Source organism: Natrix helvetica (assembly GCF_964273705.1).
Source record: "Natrix helvetica genome assembly, chromosome: 1".
NCBI classification, from domain to species: domain Eukaryota; kingdom Metazoa; phylum Chordata; class Lepidosauria; order Squamata; family Natricidae; genus Natrix; species Natrix helvetica.
The window spans coordinates 106,489,909-106,516,605 of NC_138548.1; the positions used below are offsets into that span (position 1 = coordinate 106,489,909).

Here is a 26,697-nt window from a genome sequence, read left to right on the forward strand (position 1 = left end):
TAATTTTTGAGAGGATGATTTTCAAGTGGAAGTCCTTTCAAAGAAGTGGTTCCTCATGATTATGATAGTTTGTGCAAAACAGAACTGGATCCTACCGCATTTACAATTGTACTTATTAGAAGTGTTCCTGTAACGTTTTTTTCACAATAACCCAGTTCAACACATCTGAGAAGACATGCTAGAAAAACATTACTTTAATTGGCTTCCTTTCAAGTAGGCACATCTTCGTTTATTTTTTTTTAATATAGTAAATTAAATGGCCTTACAATAATATTTGTATATTTCATTTGTTTAATATATAGGCTGTTCTTTGACCATAATAAAGATTTGATTTGATCATTTAACGTATACCCCATCCGTCTAGTGCTGATGCAATATAGTGGCAATTAACAAGAATGACAATCAATAAAATCCAATGCTCCCCTGTTCTTCGAATATACTATTCCATTTAGAAGCATGTATCTACGGTATTTGAAAACACTGTTGTTTTCTTATTTATTTGGCTGTCATCTTTCCTTTTGCTTTCTGCTATGGGCTGCATCCACAGCTGCTGACCCCGAGCATATGCCGACTTAATCACGGTAATTGCCTCATCCTAGGAAATGATGCCAGGCAAAGTTTACTAAGTGATGAGCTTGATACCAAGCACCTCAACTAATTGTGGGAATTGGCCTCACATATCAGCAATTTGGGCTAAAGAAGATGCTGTCAATCATGTGGACATTTCAAAGAGTATCTTCTCAAAGTATCAGAAAATAGCAGCCTCATTGCAAGCAATTTATTCCTACCTGTATTTTCCTCCCCACAAATTAAATGACTAAATTCATACTATGCCAAACTCTCTTCTTCCTGGCAGCTCTTGTATGTATATTTTTACCTGTTTCACTTACTGTTTTTCCTTTCAGAATATAAATAAAACTTAACCTCTTTTGATTGACAGCAAGAAACAACAATATTTAATTAACATCTTTCATTTGTAACAAATCTTACAAGCTCCACCTAGTTAATAATGCTGCTTAAAAGTATTTCTCCAATGTTTTGAACAAAAAAAAAAGCTTCTTTTTAAGAAAAGCTCAGAACATTGTGTTCTTAATTCAAAAGCACATGCCAAATTAATTATGGTCTTATGCTTTGACCAAAAGTAGGATTTGAGGGATTTTCTCTTTTTAAATCAAAGGATTCTAAGTAATTTATGAATGATACTGAAATAATGTTTGAGTTAGTTGCTAACATGCTGTTAACTTGTAGTTTTCCAAGGTGTTTTGAAAATAATCCCATTGGCAGAACATGTATTAAAAGCCATGTCTGCTCAAAACTTTATTCAATGTAACAAAAGCTGCATTAAGCTGAAACAGAAATGTTTTCAAATTATTGTTCTTGATCATGTAACCCATCTAGTACTTTTGCAACAATTTGTTTTCTAAAATTTAAGCATCCATTGCTAAATTACAATAATAGCTTTGAATACCTAATAATCATTTATTTGACAATGGACCGATATTTTACATTCCCTGAGGTACAAGATTTGATGTGGAACTTCACTTGCATTTCTGGAGGCAGTAAATACTTCAATGTAATTAAATGTGCATAGTCTTTCTATACTTTGGCAAATCTTGCCTGAACAATCAGTCACAAAGATTTTTGCAAAGCTATTTTCATAATAAAGTAAATACTGCACTGTTTGCATACATGGAAAAAATCTGTACATCTACATCTTTGGAAACTCTGTTGTAAAACACAAACTTCACACAAAGATTTCATTATTATTTTCTATAGATAAGACAGCTTGATGCATATACTGAACAGAGAGAAAAATGTCATTTTCTCAACCCAGCTTTCTTATCTGAATCATGAATGGGAGAATTTCTATGTATACATTAAAAAGTGGGGGAAAGATCCTAGATAAAGGACATAAATTGCGATGTATCCACAAAATCTTACTGTAAAGGTAATAGAAGATCAATGACATTATACTATTGGAAGCTGTCACAGGCAAGACAAAAAAGACTTATCGAGATAATAGGGATTTACAACCAGTTCATGCAGTAACATCTGCTTTATGTGAACTGAACACATGCTCAGATAAGCCCTAAATTGGTGAGAGAATGACTAAGCTGGTTCCTTCTGAACTACAGGTCTGATCCAAAATATCCAAAAATGCATACACACAGGATTGATTTTGGAGAAACATATGCTTGGGCTAAAGCTGACTGGTACATCATTAAGCTTTGATACTTTCCTGTAGATCATGGGTGTCAAACTCAGCATGCCACGTTGCCATCACATGATGTATCGTGACTTTTTCCCTTTGCGGAGCTGGGGTGGCATGACCTGCAGGTGACATATCCGCCCCAGGGGTCGCCATTTTGACACCACTGCTGTAGATTTAATTGGAAGATCTATATCTAAGAAATGCAATAAAATTTAAAAAAAAACATTTTTGCCAGGAATAATCCTCTAGAATACTATGAAGGTAGAGAGTTGAGGAGCAGCAGTCCACAATTACTACAGAAGTACTGTGTTGGAAATACTTTGTTTAAAGAAAATGCCTGTTGAGAGAACTTAAATCAAAACTGAAGAAACACCATCTATCTTTCATTTCAAGAACTATTGTTGATGTTATCTAAATAAATAAATAAAATTACTTGTTCAGTCCAAGAAGATGACCGAAATACATTAAAAGAAAATTGTCTTCGCAAACAGATTTGTTTGTAGCTTAGCGATCACTAAAATGAATGAAAATTAAAATGTCTACAAGGGTTTCATTCCGTATTATAAAGTGTTTTCAGTGTTTTCAAAACCCTGGCTTTTCCATTCTTACAACAACTGCACATCTGCATCCCTGTGATAACAGGCTCAGAGTAAAATAAAGCTCAACATCCTTAAGATTAATGTAGCAGATAGAAAATTAAGCAAAGTAGACAGTAAGAAACTCAAGATGCACAGAGATCATTTTAAAAGAAGAATCATTCAAGGCAGTTTAGGGAGATTGTGCAGAAGCTGGGTTTCCTTTATTCTTTTAGTGTGCAATACAGAAAAATGGTCATGGACAAGGTGACCCTCTCTCCCACTCAATAATCTCACTTCTATGCTTGAAGAGATCAAGAAATAAAGGAGTTTATTGATTATTCAGGTTCTGAACGTTTGTCACAGAATAAACTATAATGAACCTAAAATAATTAAGTCAGACATGACAAAGGGCTCCTCTTGTATCTACTAAAGACGTTACCTCATTTCAACTCTGGGGGAGGGGGACCCATTTCAATTTGCCCATATTACTTATTTCTGGAAAAGTTCCTTTTGACATAAATACTCAGTCTTTGTTCTCCTTTTATTCTCTAAGGAAATGTTCTCCACAAATTGTATAGAATTACTCAGGTCTTTTATACAATTGTTTTTCCACTCATCATGTGGTATAATCCCAACCAGTGCAAGGAATTTTGCCAGAGTGTTTGCAGAAAAATACAGATAAAGCACAGTGTTTTTTATATCATCATTTTTTTTTCAGGTAAAGCATTTTCCCCACAACCCTACCACTTTTGATTAGCACTATAATTGTTAATTGTTCATTACAATGTTGAAGATTATTTTTAAAAAGCTAGAGTCCACCTCTCCCACAAGTTGAAATGATTTGGATGAGGGAATAAATGGGGAACTCATCAAATTCGCAGATGACACCAAGCTGGCAGGAATAGCCAACACTCCAGAAGATAGGCTTAAGATACAGAAGGATCTTGACAAACTTGAACATTGGGCACTATCTAATAAAATGAAATTCAAGGGTGAAAAGAGTAAGGTTCTACATTTAGGCAAGAAAAACGAAATGCACAGGTACTGTATAGGTCAGTGATGGCGAACCTATGGCACGCGTGCCACACGTGGCACGCGGAGCCATTTGTCAGGGCACGCAACGCGCTGCCCTGTCAGCTGGCCAGCACGCATGCGCAATTCACCCTTTTTTAAAGCCATTTTTCCTCTTCCCCAGGCTCCAGAGGTTTTATAGGAGCCTGGGAAGGGCGAAAACAGCCTCCCCCGCCCCCCCCCCCTGGAAGCCCTCTGGAGGCATCAGGGAAGCCTCCGGACAGTCCCTGAAGCCTTCGGAGCGCTCAAAACAATGCTCGGAGGGTCGTTTTGAGCGCTCTGAAGGCTTCAGGGACCATCCTGAGGCTTCCTTGAAGCCTTCGGAATGCTTAAAACGACCCTCCGAGCAAACCAGAAGTGACTTCCGGTTTGCTCGGAGAGTCATTTTGAGCACTCCGAAGGCGTCAGGGAAGCCTCAGGACAGTCCCTGAAGCCTTCGGAGCGCTCAAAATGACCCTCCAAGCAAACCGGAAGTCACTTCCGGTATGCTCGGAGGGTCGTTTTGAGCGCTCCGAAGGCATCAGGGACTGTCCGGAGGCTTTGCTGACGCCTCCAGTGGGCGTCCGGGGGGCGGGGAGGCTGTTTTCGCCCTCCCCAGTCTCCTATAAAGCCTCTCGAGCCTGGGGAGGGTGATAAAAGCATGTAAAAATGGGAGGGGGAGCGTCTGTAGTGCACGCATTTGGCACGTGAGCCAAAAAAGGTTCGCCATCGCTGGTATAGGTGGTACCTTGCTCAATAGTAGTAACTGTGAGAGGGATTTGGAGTCCTAGTGGACAACCATTTAAATATGAGCCAGCAGTGTGCAGCAGCTGCCAAAAAAACCAACACTGTTCTAGGGATAGAATAGAGGGATAGAATCAAGGTCACGTGAAGTGTTAATACCACTTTATATTCCACACTTGGAATACTGCATTCAGTTTTGGTCGCCACGATGTAGAAAAGACGTGAAGACTCTAGAAAGAGTGCAGAGAAGAGCAACAAAGATTATTAGGGGACTGGAGACTAAAACACATGAAGAATGGTTGCAGGAACTGGGTATGTCTAGTTTAATAAAAAGAAGAATTAGGGGAGATGATAGCAGTGTTTCAACATCTCAGGGGTTGCCACAAAGAAAAGTGAGTCAAACTATTCTCCAAGGCACATGAGGGTAGAACAAGAAGCAATGGGTGGAAACTAATCAAGGAGAGAAGCAACTTAGAACTGAGGAGAAATTTCCTGACAGTTAGAACAATTAATCAGTGGAACAGCTTGCTTCCAGAAGTTCTGAATGCCCCAACACTGGAAGTCTTTAAGAAGATGTTGGATAGCCATTTGTCTGAAATGGTATAGTATAGTATAATGGTATAGTGTTTCCTGCCTAGGCAGGGGGTTGGACTAGAAGACCTCCAAGGTCCCTTCCAACTCTGCTATTGTATTGTATTGTATTGTATTGTATTGTATTGTATTGTATTGTATTGTACTGTATTGTAATAGACCCTTATCTAATATCTAATCAATTCTGATCCATTCATGACTAGGTGTAGCCTACCCAAAATAGTTCATGCTGATCAAGGACTAGCTTAATAATAGTCAAGTGATTTGTTTTTACTGCAAAGATGCAACAATGTCAATCACAATAAAATATGTAAATGCCTCTAAAGAGGATATGAAGATATCCTGCAAGTACATCTGCTACATAATATATTATATGAATGAATATGTATTCATAAAGACAGTGAAAACCATGATTTTCTTGAAGGCTACATAAATGACGACTTTCCCAGCTCCATGAAAAATTTCTGCAATCAATTTGTTACATTGTTTCTAAGGATAAAAATTATTGCAATTTGAAGATACGTAGAACAAAATCCTCTAAATCATAAAGAGAAAAGGTTTGGAAATAGATGCTCAAGCTTGAGTGACAAGAAAGGCATTTTGGAATGTGTTAAAGAGAGGCAAATACTTCAGACCAGGTTCAAAGACTGATAGAAGAGACAGCAGTTTTGGATTAGAATTAAATTTGGATTAGAACTGGATTAGAAATGTTTGCCTTTTATTGAAAGAACATGTTGTAAAGATGAAGAAAGTTCTCATGAACTAGGAATATTAATTGCACATGGAACAGCTGAGTGTAGAAACTAAAAGTCAGAGAAAGCTTCAAGTACTACATAACATTTTCGTAATGATTTAAAAACCATGGTCATGATGTAAGATCCTGTAAACTCTGACATTTATCCTTGTAGATTTAATTTGGGGTGTGTGTGTGTGTGTGTGTGTGTGTGTGTGAATTCAGGTACAAATTTATATATATATATAAATTTGGTTCACGTATAATAACCATACTCAGACTATACAAACCTAAAGTTGTTTTTTTAAAAAAAAAAACTGAAACTGATTATGCTTTGTTATTTTAGCTTTTAATTTCCCCAAATTTATCTGTTGCACTGGTTATTAAAGCTCATTAAGAAAACTAAGCACATGACTTTCTAGTAATCTCTTCTCCAATGGTTAGATATTGTCTGCTGTTTAGTTTGTTATATATTCAAGACCCTGTAGTTTGTCTCTTCCTGAAGCAAAAGCTGAGAGTATAAGCACCAAAGACAAATTCCTTGTGTGTCCAATCACACTTGGCCAATAAAGAATTCTATTCTATTCTATTCCTAATATGTAGCAACATGCAGGTCTAATAATACTGAAATATCTGCTTGTTCCATTTCAGAGATGCTTCATTTTCCTCTTATTTATCTATATGTTGCCAATATAAGTTCAGTGAGTTATATAAGTGAGAAACATTGTGCTAACAGAACGATAGAATTGCTGAATAAAAACCGTAACACCCACCCGCCCGCCCCCCAGGCTAAGCTGCCAAATAAGTAGTGAATTAATTTCTGTAAAGTACTCTAACATTACAAAGGTGTGTTGAAAGGTGTCTGCTCATGTTTCAAATTAAACGCACTGCTGGTCAGCATTAGCACCTCGGCTTTGAACAGCAGCCATTCGCCTACACTTCAGGGGTTGGGAAAAACGGATTTTCCGTTCACACTGGAATAATTAGAACATGTCAGGAAGAATTAATTTCCTCATTTTTCAAAAGGATACACAGAAATTACCATGTTATTATATGACAGGGTCCCTTGGAGAATTGTATTAAATTTAATTTCTAGCGCAGCCCACACAACAAATTAAAGTCATAAATAAGATGGAAAGAAGCGGGACGCAGAGCATATGTTTATGGCAATGAGTGAAGCCAAGGGACCAGAAACAACTATCTTCATTTCATTTTATTTAAATCAGCCAGACACTGTGTATCTGAATGACAGCACTTGTTAATGGTGCTGAGATTATAGGCTCCTTAATTTTAGAAAAACAGTTACCAGACAGTTGGCATTCAAACTGTAGGCTTTCTAAAAGCACACCCTCATTTAAATGTTATTTTCTTGCATAACCCTATGGTCGTGCTCTAACTTCTGCATAAGACACACATTTTAACCTTTTCCCCTCTCTCCCTTAGTAGCAACAACTTAGTCCATTGATTTGCTGATTGACCACCCCACAAAAATATTTAGGATGAGCATTATCAATAGAGGATGGAAAATACAAACACTCAGGTAACTTTATCCTTAGGAACTACAGGTAGTCCTGGACATACAACCGCAATTCAATCTAAATGTTCTGTTGCGAAGGGAGACATTGATTGGTTGAGTTTTGCCATTAATAAGTTAATAACCCAGATGTTAAGTGAATCTGGCTTCCCTATTGACTTTGTTTGTCAGAAAGTCATGAAAGGGGATCACATCACCTTGGGACACAGCAACGGTCATAAATATGAACCAGCTGCCAAGCCTCTAAATGTTAATCACATGATCAAGGGGATGCTGCAAAGGTCATAACTGTGAAAAAATAGTCATAAATCATATTTACCATTGCTGTTTTAACTTTCAATGGTCACTAAATGAACTGTTATAATTCGAGGACTATGTGCATTTAGCAATCTTGGGACTGCCATTTTAAGAAAATATTTTGGCAAAGAAGGAAGGTTTTCATTTCAAATGTCTTGATTTCTTCATCCTAGGTAGACTCAGAGCAAAAGTCGGTGGGTTTTTTTCACTTAAACGTCAATACTGTCACTAGGTGTCAATAGCTAAAGGTAAACTCAGGAGACCAAACAAAAGAATTGGGGGTGGCACCTGTCAAGGAGAAGGCAAAGCCTGGAAATATTTGCATTACTTAAAAAATAAAATTTGAAGCCTATTCTTGGAGCTGATCCCTAGTGCAGAATTTGTACGCACTTCTCTTAACTGCACTGCTTCATATCATTTTTAAAAATTGTTTTATTACATTTCAGGACTCCAATGGGGATTTGCATCATAACACTTTAAAAGTTTAAAGAATTAAAACAATAGAACAGAATACTAACACTAAGAACTGTAAACTGAATCAGCCATCTGTTTATTGATGAGACAACTGGAAAGCCCAGGTTTTTTAAAAACAAATCGAGGGAAGCCTGCATCCTGCAATAGCCCATCCATTAAGGCTGCAGAATCTGCTTGCATAAGGACCTGCTTGCATAAAGGTGCTAAGACAAATAAAATATACAGGGGAAGAAGATGATCCAAAGTTCTAAACAAGAATAAAAAGATGGGAATAAGTTACTTTATGTTTGCTTCTTACATCTAGATCATTGTTCTGAAGATCTCACCTCATAGATTAAAAGCCTAAAACCATGAGATAAAACTTAGATCGAACCATGAATATGTGTAATAATAGCGATTCTATTATTTCCTTTCCAATAGACAAAACATTGTACAAAAGTGGCCTCATGAACTTGTTTGTATAATGTTTTCTTCCACTTCAGTGAAAGTCACAAAGAGATTTCAACTAATGGTCAGATTATACAACATTAAAGTCAACTCACGTGCATTGTAATAGTGTTAATAAAAATTTAATAAAGCATCATAAAATATTAACAGTGCTCCAATACACTTTAATACCTGCATCTCTTTTATGTTGTGTATGCTTCAAGCTTTTGTTACCCATGTTATGGATTAAAATATTAAAATTGAATGCAATGACATGGAACAATAGTACTTGTACTCACTCTATTGTAGAAAGCAGCAAATCCTATGCTCATTTGGACATAAAGACAAACAATATTTGACCATTCTATATTTAGGTAAATAAGCTACCATATTTATTTAAAATCCAAAGAACAGTAGTTTATAAAATATTCTTCCATTATGGCAATTGCAGTAAAATTGACCTTCATTCTATTCAGCAATGAACAAGTCTTACTGTAAAACAAACAGATATTAGAACCAAATACAATAACAGAGAATATTTTTTTAAAAAAACCCAGAACTGTTAAAAGAAGTGTGTGACATTCTTGTTAGCATTAACCTCCTATCTTTAAACTTTGTTGTGTATAATATTATAGATAGATAGATGATAGATAGATAGATAGATAGATAGATAGATAGATAGATAGATAGATAGATAGATAGATAGATGATAGAGGTGAGACATGATCTGTAGTAATTTTTCAACTGTCAAAATGGCAAAAGATTTGCAAGCGTCAATCTCATTGTTTTTTGCTTGTTAATTGTCAGTCTTGAAACAGAGTAATAGTTGTACCTTTTGCTGCCATGGATATCAACACTCCCTTGGGTGCAACAAACTTTAAATAATTTGTGAATCAATTAACGGGCAATTCAGCACACAGCTCAAATTTCACACTCTCAGGTCACTGCATCATCAGCCTGATATGAATCATAACATTTTGGAGAAAAGTTCATAATTGAAATCGTTAATTAATTTAACAGGACTTTTAGTTATGCATTGCATTGCACAGCTATAAAGGGGCAGGGATTAATTAGTTGTCTCTTTGACAGTTCTCTTTACTTGAAGGAAAACTTTTCAACCAGCATCCTGGCAAATATTCAAGGCAGCATAAACTTCTAGCGGGATGCTACGAATTGTGATGGAGAGGAGGAAGGAGGAAAGCGTCTCCATTGTGGGCTTAGTTTGATTTAAATTGGATGTTGGCCACATGCCAAGGCTTTATCTTTCTAAGCATTTGTCTTATATGAAATCTCTCTTGCCTGGCTCTTAACACGTACTCCATTTTATGCAAGTTAAGAGTTAGTCCCTCAACTTTAACAGAGACTTTTGGCAGTCTAACGCTGCATGTGCAGCGGACAGCCAGACCCTTTCAACAAGACAGTGGCAATAGATAATTATTAGGAAAGGATATACTTTGCTCCTGATGAGCTTCAGGTTCCAATTATCTAGGTCAACATTCTATCCCACAATGGTGACAAAAAATGATGGATATAATATTGAAATTCATCTTATGTGCAAAACTCTCCAGTAGGGGGTTATAGAATGAATGCCAAATGTTAATCAACAAGACACAATAGGCAAGGCTTGGAGTGTATGAAAACTCTTAAGTCTTTATAGACTCTGCTGAGTAAAAATGGGCTTGGCCTACTGCCAAGGTGACAAGACTCACATCATCTGTACCACAATCATACATTAGCCTGCCAGACATAGTCAGCTTCAGCTTTCGGTCTGGCCCTCAGGCTAGCAAACTCAGAGTGAAATTTGAAGGAGGATCACATCAGCTCATACATACTCAAAACAAATGTTATGCATTGTTATCTTCCACCTGCTTATTATTTGCCTGCACATGTATTCTTCCATTCTCTCAGGGGAAATGCAACACAGCATTGCATCTGATGTCCAGAGGGTAATGGAGAACAGGGATCCTAAAGCTGTGATCGTTTATACTGTGATCATTGCTTAAGATCCATACAAAAGGAATTTTAATCACTTGAGGAGACAGAGACCTGTACACTTAAGCCTACACAATGTACATATGTCAGCACTTTATATTATCTATTAACCCACTATTAGTATGATGTTAACTAATCAATCAATGCTACAAAATACAGTAATCTCAAACCACTATTGTAACTAAACCTGTGTAGTCTACCTACAAATATTTTTATACAGGTATAAATACTGTTTGAATAGAAATGTCATACATGTGATTTGCCATGTATGTGAACAGATTTCAGTGCTTTTGATAGTTATTTCAATAAATCTAGTTATTTACTAAAAGTTTATCTCTATCCCTTCTTTGCTCTCTCTCTAACTTCTCCAATCTCTTTCCTATACTTTCTGAACCAGATTCCAACTCAAACAATAATAACTTTTGCTGTTTCCTACAAAATTCATTTCAGATGTTGAAACCAAGATTTTGAAGGTCTATAATATATTTTCATTCAATAATATATTTGCAATCCCTAAGAAGATATTCTAGTTCAGGAATCTAATCATCCTGGACCAAGAGCCATAAGGTAAGTTTTTTGAAAAAGAAAAATTTCCAGAATGGAAAACCTAAGCTGTTGTATATATGTCAATATTGCTAATCTCAAACCTGAATAAAAGGGGATAAAAGTGTTCTAGTAGATGGAAAAGTAGAAAAGTAGATGGTAGATGGTAGATCGGTCTACCATAAGTCTATCATAATTCAAAAAGTTTTTTGACTGGTCATAATAATCATCAATATCCCAAAATTAATTCTCTCTTTCCCAAACCAGGATTACTATGACAAAATATGGAACAGTTTATCTCCTTCCTCCTTTTGCCTCATATTCCCTGCCTCAGTATGACATCCTTATATCCTGTGGCTGAGATTACATATCATATTATAATATGGTTTGTTTGGTTATTGCTTAATATGATGTGTGAACCCTGGCCACATCACTTCTTTTCCAGTCATGGATTTATTTCATGAGCCAAAACACACAGTATACACAGCATGCGGTTAAATTATATGCAAATGATGATAATCTTTTTTTGGAAATGCCGTATGAAAGAGGGAGGAAAACATAAACTTTCCTTCTATACTGTATAATCTGATTGGACTGTATCCCTAGGCTTCTTAAGAAAAAAAGTATTCAATGAATTCTTCCCCCACCCCCATTTTCTAGTATTTGTGGCATTTTAGTTCCACTTGCAATGAGGATAAAAGAGATAAATCTTCTATCTCAATGCAGTGCTTTATCAGTAAAGGAATGCCCATACATCTGTAACTAATAACAATACTTAAAATAGAACCAAATGCTATTCATTAAACATAACATGTCATTTGGCCCACAATCTCATATTCTGATTTCTTAAACTCTCCTCTTATTATGGAGGCAGCCACCCTAAACAAGTTATGTTCTATGCTCCTGAGAAGGAAGATTAGCAATGAGAACATTAGTTCCACCCCCACAAAATGCCCTGTTATTATCCTCATTGTTCTCCAAATGCAGAACACAACACTTCTGCGGCAGAAAGCCTTCTCTGTCCATGAAACTTTTCCTGAAATTTGTAATCCTGGAAAAGCAAGATTCAGAACCAAGAATGGACAAACAGTAACCACATGCAGGCCCCAAAATATCTGCAGATCATTTTGTTTTCAATTAAAATAATAGTCAACATCTATGTATTAAGAAATTTCCTCAACTCTATCAACCCAATAATATCATTACATCACTGAATAACCCTCTGTAGTCACTGGCCATTACAGCCAAGATTCAACATTTTTTTGAGCAAATTATATTTTTGGATACATCAATGGCCAAGCTACTTATTCAGCTGCACATTATCTCAAAAAATTCATGGATAGTGTTATGTCAATAACAACTTGTAAGGCTCCTAATCCAGTTTCATCAGATTTGTAGAAGGCATCCTTCCTTAGCTCCTATGCTTTTGGAGGTATGCAATATTTTTAATAATTGTTTCCTTTTTCTTTTAATTGTCCTTTTATTATGATGAAAGTTATTAAAGATCCTGCTGGTTGTTCTTGTTATATTTTATCCTCATTGTGAAATATAAAAGCTATAATGAAAATAAATTGTCCTCAATCATTCATCCTGTGGAATCTCATTTTACAAAAAGGGTACCAAGCATCAGATAATATCTTATTATTAATTGGTCTCTGTTTTATTCAGTTTTTAACCACTTTTCCTTGGGAAGTTCAAGATGACATACTGTAACCCTTCTGCAATTTTTTTTACAACAATAACCTTGTGACAAATATTAGATATTCAATCTGATAAGCCGAATTGGCAATTAGTTAGTTTTTCACTAGCTACATAAAAAGCTTTCAACAAGTAGAGTGTATATTTATTGAATGATCTTTAACTAAATATGTTTAATAGTTGGATAATAATGCGGTGCTTGAATCAATTAGCCTTTGCTACTTACAAGAATATTTGGTATGCCATATATTGAACATACAGCATTTATTTAAAACATCCATACATTTCAAGTATTGCAATACATTTTTAAAATTCTTTTTAAAATTGGTTGTAATCTACTAATTCATTCCCCAAAAGGTATTACACATGGGATTTTTTCTTTGAGCGTTGAACACAGAAATGTTGATCATTCCAGACGAAAGCATTAACTTTTGCCATTATTTGAAAAAAAGGTCTCGATTGCTTCAATCACAATTTTCACTTTTATTTAAAAATTAAAAAAATATAATGCTTGGATGAAAAAGAGTTATTCCTAAACAATAAGATTTTTAGAGCATATAGTATAATGGCAAATATGATCTGCCTGACAAGAGTTCAATTATTCTTAAAACATTTTTAAAAAACTGATTATAAAAATTATAAATGGATTCAAATTTAAAGTTAGCAGAATTCTTTTTCTAAAAGGATGCCTATGCCTATGCATATTCATATTCATATTCATATACATCAGAGGTGGGTTCCTGCCATTTCTAATCTCTTCTATAGAAAAGGTTCCAGCTCCCTCCCCCCCGCCCGTCAGCACCATGCTTGCCCCGCCCACATCCCACTGATTGGCTAGCTCACCAATCCCCCACCTGCCTGTAAGAGTCCTATCTAAACCTTAAAGTCTTAAAGCTGTCAAGTTTGAATACCCCTGAGGTTTTTTTTCTAAAGGCTTAGGGGTGCAAGGGTTTTGTAACTTGACAGCTTTAAGACTTGCACACTTCAGTGCCAGAGTTCCTGAGCCAACATGACTGGAGGAGGAATTCTGGGAGTTGAAGTCCACAATCTTAAAGCTTCCTAGTTTGAACACCCCTGGGTTTTTTTTCTAAAGGGTAACTTGACAGCTTTAAGACTTGCGTGCTTCAAATGCCAGAGTTTCTGAGCCAACATTTTGGTTGCTAGAGCGTTGTTAAGTGAGTTTCATCACATTTTACATGTTGGCCATGCCCACCCAGTCACATGATTACCAAGCCACTCCCACCCAGTCACATGGCCAGCAAGCCACTCCCACAAAGCAGGCCACACCTACAGAAGAGGTTCTAAAAAAATTTAGATATACATATACATATACATATACATATACATATACATATACATATACATATACATATATATATATATACATTTGTTGCTCCTCCTTTCCTTATGTAGTTTTCTGAGCTTCCTAAAACAGATGGCACTGGAGCATAGCACCCCCTCTGAAACTGGGGAAATAATGGTAGAGCCATAAGAGGAAGAGAAAATCCAGGGTAATCATGGCAGATATATTTTAACTGGTATTTTAGGGGAACTGTTTTTAAATTTAACTTATGGGATATTTTTTAAGGGTTTTTTAAAACTATATTTTAGATACTTTACTTAGATGTACAGTTCTTCTTTTAACCTCCTCCATAACTATTTAATTATTTAACTATTTAATTATTTATTTTATTCATGTTATGTATTTTTATGTATGGACTGTACACCGCCCCGAGTCCCTTTTGGGAGAGGGGGCGGTCTATAAGCGCAAATAAAGTAAAGTAAAGAAGTAAAGGCTCCCTTACATTCCTCCAGTATAGTGAAAAAATTCTGCTTAGCCTCAATACTCTCCACAAACAGAAACAGACCTTTTGCAGCCAACTATAGATCTGAAAATTAATTCTCTTCAACAAAAAATATTGATTCTGATAAATGGAAATGCTTTCCCATTTCTGATGGAATTCACCTACAATCTTTTGATGGGCCAACAGTATGAATTTAAATAAGGTGTAGTTCAGCTGTATGATTCAGAAAAGTCCTCTTCCAGGGTTTATGAACTGAAATTACAAGGCAATATATACTGAGAACAATAGGAGGATTAAAATATGCGTTAAATCAGGTTTTAATGATTAATGCTTCTGGGGAAGAAATAATAAACAAAAGCTACTGTTATGTCAGCTTTTGTAATTCTCAGTTCTTTGGGAACTATCTGTGATTATTCAATAATGACTGGAAAACTTCCAGTCACAATCCCAGTTTATAGGAAACAACAAGGGAGAGTTAGATAGAAATGGAATTTAAGGAAATGTTACTTGGAAGTCCAGTGTAAAATTCTAGCCATCTTCTCACCTGTCAAAGTAATGTAGCCTTATAAATTTGAAATGTTGAATTTCTGCTTCCATAGTTAATTCAGCTGGAGTAAAAATGTACTAGCTGCTAGAAAATGCTATTGTCACTGTTAGTTATTCAAATATGCTTTCATATAAAAGTCAGTATTGTTATTTGCAATCATCTGCTGTGTATCAGAATTTAGATGCACTTAAAAGTACACCTGCACAATGGCAGGAATGCCCTGTATAACTTCATAATAAATTCTAATGTCACTTTTAATATCTGCAGTCACAAACCACAGGGAATCATCTATTCAAAAATCTGTTGTAATAAAATAGATCTTAGTTTTACAGACCAAACAATGTTTTCAACGCCATAAATGTATGTTGTTAAATAATGAAACTTGAAAATGTGCACTTATTTTGTATTGCCTGAACATCACATCCAGACAAAAAGCTTGAGATACAAAGACACTAAGCGGAGAAAGGCAGGCAAGAAAAAACATTTTACTTAAGTACGTAGAAGTTACCTGGCCCTGTCACAGGCTGACTCTGAGCTCTAGCAATGCTCCGTGATAGTTGTCATCAGAAATGAAAATAGCAAGATGGCAGCTAACAGCCCTATAGAAAACAAAGAGGGAAACTATGTTAAGGGCACATCACTTTTTAGCAGCTCCCGTCAAACTATTGATGAGTTTTACTTATTTTTAAAAGATGCAATATTCTGTTTTGACTATACAGTTTTGAGGATGATGAGAACTGAAGTGCAGCACAGCTGGAAAATACCACATGGTAAAAGGCTGCAATAAGTTTATGAACTTCACAGCTAGAGATTACATGAAAATAATATGGAACTTTGCCCACCTCTAACAAAAATCTGAGCAGCACTTTCAATATTAATTCTAGTATGAAATCATTTACAGCAGGGGTGTCCAAACTTGGGAACTTGGGAACCATGCTGGCTGGGGAATTCTGGGAGTTGAAGTCCACAAGTCTTAAAAGTTCCCAAGTTTGGACACCCCTGATTTACAGGCATACAGACTAATCCAAAAAATGTCAGATCTATGCAGATTATGTAATTAAAAGCAGTAATGTTCACATTTTAATTGTACTCCACTCAAATGTGTCTAATCCATATGAATAACTCCGGGGCCACTTGTACTGTGTAGAGATCTGACCCTTGAACAAAAATAACATTGTAACATTTAAAAACCCTGTCCTTGTATCAAAAAGAAAACTACAACCAATATAAACAGTTCCCCAAACCAAAAAAGCAGCCCAACAGCACCACTAATGTTCAGTTTAACTTTTCCTGCAAAACCAGTCAGGTGGGAGTCAAAAGTATTTCATAGGGTAAGCTGTTGCACATGTTGAGGGTCTGTTTCCAGGTGGTCTCCACTCCAATTTCTCATGGCATGGGGACCCTTAAGTATTATTTCTCAAGATGGCCTGATTGTAGCATGAAAAGACTTAATCTGAAGGTAATGGGAATGAAGCTACATATTATTTAATAGGTTGACTCCATACTTGGAATCGGATGAGAATACTTATTAGATTATTCCATTGCATTCTTTATAGGGTAGTTTTTGCACATTATTCAGAAACCGAAACAATCCCACAATGTAGTAATGTATGTGTGAGTTGAGCGGTGCCAGCAAGATATGCCACATCACAAAATGGGTACCAATTACTGTTTGCCCTGGTTACAAGTTGTTGGAAGGCCCAATTCAGGATGCTCGCTGTGGTATACAAAGCCTTGCATAGTTTTGATCCAGCTCTTTATTGGACTGCTTATTTCTATATAGACAATTCCATAATCCTTGATTCCCTGTGGAACGTAAAAGTGTACCCCATCTGGAATATCTCAACATCAACATTAATAGCACCTCCTTCATCTAAGCGTTACCATGACAAAGAAAGAATTCAATATTGATCTTCATCAAATCTTCTGTCTTTGGAATAAATTCCTTGTTTGTAATTTAGGTGGGGACTTAAATTATTATTATTTTTAGCCAGATCTTTTACAGTTATTTTTCCCCAAGATTTTTCTGCTGCTGCTATTTACTAGTTGTTTATTGCATGAATGTTTGTAGGCCTATTAGTACCATAAGATTAGAAAGGGTGGATGTATATTTTAAATAAATAAAATTTACAACTAGTTTTGCTGATTTTAAATAAGGATGAAAGTTCAAAGAATTTATTAAAACTGATTTCCATAATATTTTCTAATTCCAACATCTTTATCATCGCCCTCCTTATTGTATAGCCCTCATTCTCTCTTACATCCTATTTTGGGGGTTCATAGCAGAGATGGGTCCCGGCTTCTGCTACTGCCGATTCGCTCAGGGATGCACTTTGGACATGTGCGCACTTCGCACGCATGCACAGTAGTAAAAATAAACTTCAACGCATGCGCAGAAACAGAAAACAAGATGGTGGCACCTATGGCACCACCGATAGAACCAGTTCAGGGGTGTGGCAGGCCAAGTTACTGCCTACTCGGCCGAACTGGTCCGAACCGACAGGAACCCATCTCTGGTTCATAGCATCTTAGTTCTTTTTTTTTTTTTACTTTCTTCATAGGCAAGGCAAATTCCAGGAAATGATAGGTCACCCCTACTTCAAACCTTTCACAAGATCACTGTAATGGTATGTGAGAGTGATATTGGGAAATTGGGGAAATAGATGCTGCCTAGGGAACAGTCAGATAAGAGAAGACACATCCCACAGCTGCATAATGGATGGAGAAAGAAGTTCAGAAGAGACCCTCCCTCAAGTTTTCAGACTATAAAGGAGATGGAGGGAGATTTGCACTTTCAGACTTGCAAGATTCTGTTAATGTAGCTTTACATTTATCTGATCATGTTTCTCATTTACCTGGGAAGGCTGACAAACAATGAGAATACAATCAGAATGTATAAATGCTAATATACAAGATTGCTAATTGGTACTTTCAAGATGGATGGAGTCACTGAAGCAGTAGGCGTGAGCTTAAGTGGACTCCGGGGTATGGTAGTGGACAGGAAGGCCTGGAGGAATGTTGTCCATGGGGTCACGATGGGTCAGACAAAACTTTGCAACTAACAACAGCAACTTTCAAGAACTCCAGAAAATCACAAATTTTGTCCCCAAAATCATCTGACTAAGTAACTGGAAACAGCAAAAAAATGAAGTTATGGAAGAAGTTATACATTGTTGATTGTGATATATCAGATAGTCCCCCTTTCCGGAGTGATATGTTTTGTTAAAAAGACAGCATTTAATTTATAATAGTCCAATATCAACTATGGATTTCATTACAATAAATGAATACAACAAATCATGTTTTTCGTGAATTGCTGGGGATGAGGTAAAATCAGACAGTCTTAAATGAAATATGAATAGACTTCTATTCTGATCGTTCCACAGATTCTTCTGGTTCTTCTGTTAATCAAGTGTTATATGACATTGCAAAAAGTTCTCCATCTGTACAGATATAAAGTAAAAGAAAACTACACATTGCTTAGAGAAAGAGAGTCCTATTGTCAGCAAGAAAAAAGAAGTATCACAGCTTCCAGAGATTATTCTAATACTTCTACCAATGAACCATCTTTAAGAGATTTTAGAGACAGTATATAACATAGAACAATGAGGATGGAAGGAACCTTGGAGGTCTTCTAATTCAACCATTCCAGACAAATAGTTGTCTAATTTCTTTTTGAAAATTTCAAGTGATGGAGTACCCACAACCTTTGAAGGCACACTGTTCCACTAATTAACTGTTCTCACTGTCAGGAAATTTGTCCTTAGCTCTAGGTTGGATCTCTCTTTAATGAGCTTCTACACATTACTTATTTTCCTGCCCTCAGGTGCTTTGGAGAACAGGTACGGTAGACTTCTCTGTGTCCTGGAAAACAGCTGTCATTTCACACCCGTCTCCTCTTCATTACACTAGGCATACCTAGTTCCCTCAATCATTCTTTTTTTCTAGGGTGTCTCTATCTATCTATCTATCAAATATCTATCAATCTATCTATCTATTATATTAAGATATCAAAATCAAACTGAAGTATCAAAGTTATCTATATTGCTCACAATTATGAAACATCACTCCTGATGCTCAGAGTCATACTTGTTTTCAGAATAGACAATAAATAAATAATAAACAAACAGGATGGGGAAATAACTTCCAGTCTTACAATAGCTTCTTCTGCATTTTTCATAGCTTCCCAAGGGTGACCCAATTGTTGCTGTGCTTGTCTAAAGAAGAATTTACAGGGTTTTCCAGTTCTTCAGTAGTATATGTAATAGCTACTGTCTAATTTGCAATTATAAAATGCCAAATATCTGAGCAAATATTTAATTCAAATCACTCATTGGGTAGGAGATAGGGAACTAGTACATGTCTCTCCTCAAAAGTAACATAAATTTATATCTCAAATTTAGGATAAATTTTAAACTTGGATTTTATAGGTTAGGAGAATTTATTTGAACACAATAGGTTACACCCCGTATTATGTGAACATAACTCATATCTTCATATGATTAGACTTCCAACCACCATCACCATCCCATATGCTTCGAATCTATTTCAGACAACCTCCTAAATTTCAAAAAGAGAGGAAAATTTCCTTTTAATGACTTGAGAAACACATCCCACTATTTCAGCCACATATCTGGACCCATACACAAAAAGAAATAACATAAATAACTTTTCACTAAGCAAATACAGCAAAGATTTATTCGTACAACTGTTAAATTATCTGGCTTTTATGATTTCAATTAACTAGCGACTTGTTCCAAGAACAGATAAATGTTTAGGATTTGATAACTATGGTTAATCTTCATTCAGCCCGAGATTATACAAAGTAATTACATGTAAACAGGAAAAATGAATTGAATAATATTTCCTGTTCTACTGTTGAGCACTATGTTGTAAATTGTGCCATATGTACAATTATAGTTATCTTGCTGAGCTAAAAATATTAGTGGAGATCTAAAAATGATGAACAGTGCCTTTTTTTAAATTAATGTCTTATTAGTTGGGTGAAGTACACTGACAAAGAATAATTTATGCTTATTCAAACTGCTCTCGACATCTTCAGGTGTTTCCAAATGAGCTCACAGAAGAGTGATTAAATGCATCTGATAACAAGCCACACATTGCTGAAATTACTTACCGCCTCATTTTATGATTAATTAAACATGTAGATTAAAGTTGCAAAAGAATTTAGATTAATGAGCAAGTTAAGTCTTGCTGATATAAGTGAATTGGGAATTGGATGCTCTGTGGAACTTTATAAACATGTATTTTATAATGAGTAAGACAAGGCTACATGTTGAATCCTGGCCACAAGGGCCTTTGACGATGCAGTCTTTTTTAACATGGTTTGACAGCTTTCAAATAACATTCTACTATAGACTTTAAACTTTGTGCATTGCTGTAAAACATGAGAATACATAACTCATGCATTAGGAGTACAATTATTTCCCAGCTCTCCAAGGTAATGACCCCCTGTAGCAGCAGCTGTTCAGAAAAATTATAGGCTCAATTGTTATTTTAATCAAGAGAGAGTTTAATAGTTAAAAGCAGTTATGCAACTAGTAAAATTATATGACACCTCATCAATGCTTTCTCTGCTGCATCCTTTAGTAACAAAAAAAAAGACAGAAAGCTCCACAGCCTGGGCTTATTAGTAAAGCTTAATATACAGTCATTCATAAAAAAATCAAAGCCATTTACTAGTGTGCAAGCCAAGTTCATGTCATATTTAAGTGACTCTCTATAACTTCTCTTTTTTAATAAATTTTATCTTGATTCTTAACATTAAAATAAAAAAACAAAAAAACAAATGCAGAACAAAACTAGACAAGACTACACAGAATGTGCATAAAATGAAAAAAACAAAACAAACTTATACATACATTGTCCCACCTCCCCTCAAAGTATTTTCCATCTTTGCCAGAAAACTCAATTTTTCTCTTTTATTTAAGACCAGTTTCTGTAATCCATCTGGGCATTAGAAAGTCAAGTTGGGTTTTATGGTTTTTTAAAGCAAGAACCAATAAGATACTCCAGCATAGTCCATATAGCAATTTAATCCTAAAATAAAGAAAATTCTAACAAAATGATTAAAGCCTCAAATATCTGGAAAATGTCATTGTTTACGGTGTCTTAAATTCATCCAGACTGAAGCCATATATAGGAAGAAATGCTAAATGCTAAATCAAGCATTATACAAATCTTTAAAAAATCACAATATTTTCAAATAAATTTTGTGAATGTCTATATTAGAATATATGGATTGTTCATTTTTTTATTTAATGAAAATTTAAACCACACAATAGTGAAAGCTTTCTGAACACTTTATAGTAAAACTCTCTATAAAGCTTACATGTTCCATTATGTCCTATTCAACTCTAGTGAAAAGGAAATTTTAGATTTTTAATATAATAAGCAAAGGTTTTTCCCACATTTATAACAAATGTTCATTGAATAGATAATACTGAACTATTTTGGCAACACTTCTAGTAACCTTTAATGCAAAATGTTGTATACATCCTAACACATCCTATGCTTGTGAAATCTTCAGATGTGTCATTAAATAGACATTATGTTTATAATGTTATCTTCTTAACAAGTCACTTTCTTAAAGCTGGCAAAATATATTCCCAAATAATGGCTTTAGTAAAACCTATAGATTATTTTAGTAAATGGCATGGAATAACTCTCTATATTTTTGTGCTGTTCTTTTTCTCTTTTTAATTCTTCTTGTTTTGTTTTGTGTTGTTTTGTTTAACTGTTCTTGTACATATGACACAAAAAGAGATGCCTATTTGCCACATCTGATTGGGTGAAGTCCTGGTAAATCACTGACAATGAATGCAAGCCAGGCATTAGAGTCAATTATCCTTGAACAGCCACTTTCTGGTTTGTGCCAAAAATGAAAAGTGAAGTATCAGTGGACAAAGATTAAAACAAATGAAGATGTCCTTGTGTCTCAAAGACTGCTCAGAAATTACAACAGATCCAGAATGCAGCAACCATCACTCATCTCTCACATTCATGATTTTAGGTGACTTACAATGAAATTGATAAAAAAAAGATTTAGAAACTGGATATAAAAAAAAATAAAACACATAGCAGTTGGGCATCCTCCAAACAACTATGACACACAGCCAGGTCTCCCACACACAGGGTCCCAGTCTTGAGTTCAAAACCAAGTTTTCAAAGCCTTATGGAAGGGGCAAGCCAATCTAATCTCAGTATAAACAATATTGGGCACCATAGCAGAAAAGGCTCTGCTTTTGGACCCTGCCAGCCCCTCTGCTGACAGTACTCAGATCATGCCTCTCCTGCCAGATTGGGTAGGATAAGTAAAGGCAATTATATACAGAGGGATAGATTGGAAGATTACAGTAGGCGTTCATTTTGTTATTTTTATTTCTAAGATACATGTTATTTTTCTCTCTTTTGGCAGCAAAACAATGCTTATGGCCAAATTAGAAATTACAATCCAAAGTGAGGGAGTTGCTCCATTGTCTAGCTATGTCATTGTCCTTAAATGTGTAAATCATGGGGTTTGTCCAATCTGATGAAAAAAGGAGAACATGAAAAAGGAGAAACGTCCGAGCATGAATTTTCTGTAAATATCTGTAAACTTTAACCACAGAAAGCAGCCTGGATTCATCATGACAAAACACCCTTTAGCTTAGTACTCAATTTATACAGCATGAATCTGGGTAATATCAAGTATTGCCCTGTATATACACATATCAATTTAATTATAGATTAAAGATGCCCCAAGGTCAAACCTGACTTCTGATATCTACGTGAAACTTCTAGGCAGTTTTCTTTGCAGACAACTTGCAACATGTTGCTGCCTTCTTCTCTGTGTAGCCCCCAGCCCTAAATTCTTTTGTGGTTTCTTGGCTTCCAAAGTTAAAAACTGGCCCAATGCTGTTGCAGATTACTATATTCCAATCCTAAAGCTTCTTGTTAACATCCACTAACATTTAAAAACACCACTTTACATGAATACATCTCACATTCATTTTTTCCTGTTGGATTAAAGAAATGGGATGAAAATGTTCTGCCATTCATAATGAGGACATGGCTCTTGGTTCAATTTTATTTCAGGAAGTCCTCCTTTGGCCTGATTGGTTAGGCTTCTCTTAACAAAATCCTCTGTAGAAAAGAACAGAATGCCAATTGCACATTGTATGCAGAAGTGTCAGAGACAAAGTGAAATTATTTTGACCTTCTGTTTAGTTTTAGATGTAGTTTAACAACTTTGGAGATATATAATTTAACAACTTTTAATTGTATTATTACAAAACACTTTACATTTTTATTTTACTAGATTTTATCAAACATAAAGCTTCTTAAGAAATAACTCTTTTTCTAGTTTTATGTCATTTTCTGTAGGCTTTACATCCAGAATAGAGAACCAGCTAGAAGCAATATTCTTGATGGCTGAAAGGAAAGAACATAAAAATAATCTATACACATACTGAGAAAATATAAAAATTTTGTCCTCCTGAATCTTGATTCAAATGAACTCCATTTTTTTCTATGATACCTTAGCACTTATCATAATCTGACAGACGTGTACAAGCTGGGCATTAGGAAAATTATGAATCACTCTAGTTTCATCCTATTTCATACAGCAAGTATTATTAGATGAAATGAGGTTTTATTGCCGTAGTTTCACTTGAAAAAACACATTTATGTTCAAGAAAAAAAAGGGGGGGGGCATTTTCCTATTAACTAAACTTATGACTGCAGTGCAATTTAATCACATTCTCCTCCATGGTTCTTTAACATTCTTCGTCTGTCTGAAAATATTAGTAAAAATAGTATGAGGGCAAGTGAGTGTTCAATGCAGACAAAAAACATAGCTAAAATAATAGTTCAATTAATCAGCACAATTTTGACATCTCTCAACTGCACTGCCCTTTCAAAAAAGAGCAATGTTGAGGCCCTGCAGGAGTTGCAAGTTATTTTAATAACAAGATGGCATGAAAATTACTGTCCAGAAATCTGCCAGGGAACAAACGCACAGGCAATAAAGTAGAACAACAGAAAGCGGCAAATTTTTCCAGTTAGTAAAATTATTATTTTAAGAGTGGACTATTTTCATTTATTTGCCAGCTACATAGCAATTTAGTTAAGAAAGAAAGACACCATTAACATAAAAAAGGAAAACTGCATCAAGAACTGTAACAACAGTTGTATTCTGGAGACTGGCCAATGGAAAATATTGTTAATTGGAGTGTTTCTTTCAGAAAGCTTTATAGGAATTTCTCCCCTGCAAGAGCACGTATTTTCACTAATAGAAATGAGGACAATTTCTAGTGATCAAGTGATTACCAAGAAAGCAATTTTATATAGAAGATTTATACATTTGCATGTATGTGTACACACTCACGTACACACACACTAATTATTAACAAAAATATATAAAGCTGCAAGTTACAAATCATCTGAAACAAGGCTGATTTCAAAAGTCACTCTAAGCCATAACCTGAATCTCTTTATTTTTGGCTAAACATGATTCATGAATCCAGCCGTTATCATCCATAAGATATGGTGTAACATGAATCATAAAGCTAACCAGAGTTTCTGAAAAATGTCAAAACCAGAATGTTCAAGACTCCACATTAAGAAGACATGGGACTTCAAAGTCCAACATTTATATGTAATCTTCCCTTTGGCAATATTTCTCTGATTAACATTTATTATCTTCATACATATATTTGTTAAGAATCTCCAGTGTGCCAAACATCCACTCTCAAGATTTTTAGTAAAGTCAATGGGGATGCTGCAGGTAATAACATTCCTAAAAATCATCATTAACTTTTACAAGTGCACAGAACTGGTTCTGTACTTTTTAAAGCAGGCTTTTATATTTTTTTTAAAAAAAACATAATGTAAAAATATATATAATGTGAATTTGAATACTCTTATGGGATATTTGTAGAGTATGACTAAATTATTATTAAGTTCCTTACTCAGGCATCATTTGTTATATAATCCACTTTTTACTGATGTCCATTTCATGAAAAACTAAAATCATACTATGCAGCTTCAAGATTCAAAGAACTCACATTTGGAGCCTGCATCCACTTCAAACACAGTCATAAATAGAACCAGAGGCCTGCTTTAAGGGCTTATTCGCCAAACTGGGTCTTCTCCATATATGAAAAAGTGGAGCAGCTACTTCTGATGCTTTGAAGGTGGTTCAGAGAACCATGCAGAACTATCCTTTACCCTAAAATTATGCCATCAGATGGGCTAGAGACAGATAATAGCTTTATTATATGATTGATCATTCTAGCTTGCAGCCAAAATATTGTTTTACCAAAGTTTCACCTCACACAGAGTTACAGTGCACTGGGGAGAGATACAAACACATCAGAAACTCTCTGTGATTTCTGTACTTACGGTCTTTCCAAAATGTGGTTAAAAGTCACCAATAACTGATATCTGCTATCTCATAACAACTTACTTACTGAAGAAGACAACACTATTCTCCAATCAGATATGCCCATGAAAATTCAATCCAGTTTTTCCAAGATAGAAAGTTCACGACTTACTGCCATAAGTGGAACTAGAATTTAAATCCTAAATCAAGGCACCTTTATGATTAGACCAAATTTTTTGACCATTTTTATAGCAATCATTAAGGGAATGCATTCTTATCATTGGAAATCAGCAAACAAAAGTCACAAAAAGTGGTCATATGATCACAGGATGCCCCAGCCACTTGCAAATGTGAACTGGTTGCCAAGTACCTAAAATATGATCATGTGACCATAATGAGAGAGGGAGAGAGAAAGGGAGAGGAGAGGAAGACATTTTATGATGCTGGAAGTACTTTACTTTCCCAAGCTCATTGTAACTTTGAACAGTTATTAAATAACCTGTCATAAGTCAAGGACTTTCTGTACTTTGTCTGCAGAAAAGCAGTCTCTCACTTTCCTACTAAAGCTGGCCTATACCATGTTTCCCTGAAAATAAGACTTCCCCGAATAATAAGCCCAATCGGGCTTTTGAGCACATGCATGAAAATAAGCCCTCCACCCAAAATAAGCCATCCCTGAAAATATTGCAACACAGCAGCAGCCATGAGGTGACCACGCTTACCACCTCCTGCATCTCAAAAATAATAAGACCTCTTCGAAAATAAGGCCAAGCACTTATTTGGGGGGTCAAAAGAAAATAAGACCCTGTCTTATTTTTAGGGAAACATGGTAGTTTTTCTCTGCTTTTCACAGAAGCGTGCAAACTTCAGCCAACAACTTGGAGGGGAGGGTGTTCAAAGCTAAAAGAATAGTTAGAAAGGACAACATTGGTGTTATATTTTCCGCTGTTTTTTTGGGTGTTATTCTCCACTGTTTTTCCCTGCCTGGAAAAAAAAATAGTCCTATTACTCATTTGCTGCAAATTACTCTAATGCTTTAACCGTATACATGTGTATCCACATGCACACAAGAAACAATAAATACCACAC

The 26,697-nt window shown here is 35.6% G+C and overlaps 1 protein-coding gene across 15 annotated transcripts in view; it reads right to left on the reverse strand.

The window, feature by feature from the left end:
- SOX6 (SRY-box transcription factor 6) overlaps window positions 1-26,697 on the reverse strand; it is a 489,348-nt gene that overhangs the window by 367,103 nt on the left and 95,548 nt on the right. For 13 of the 15 annotated variants that reach the window (XM_081937703.1, XM_081937696.1, XM_081937695.1 and 10 more), the window contains one exon: window positions 15,733-15,823. The gene's annotated coding sequence lies outside the window, so the exon portion shown is untranslated. Of the gene's footprint in view, window positions 1-15,721; window positions 15,824-26,697 lie in introns of all 15 variants that reach the window. The other 2 variants (XM_081937699.1, XM_081937701.1) reach the window with 1 other exon arrangement.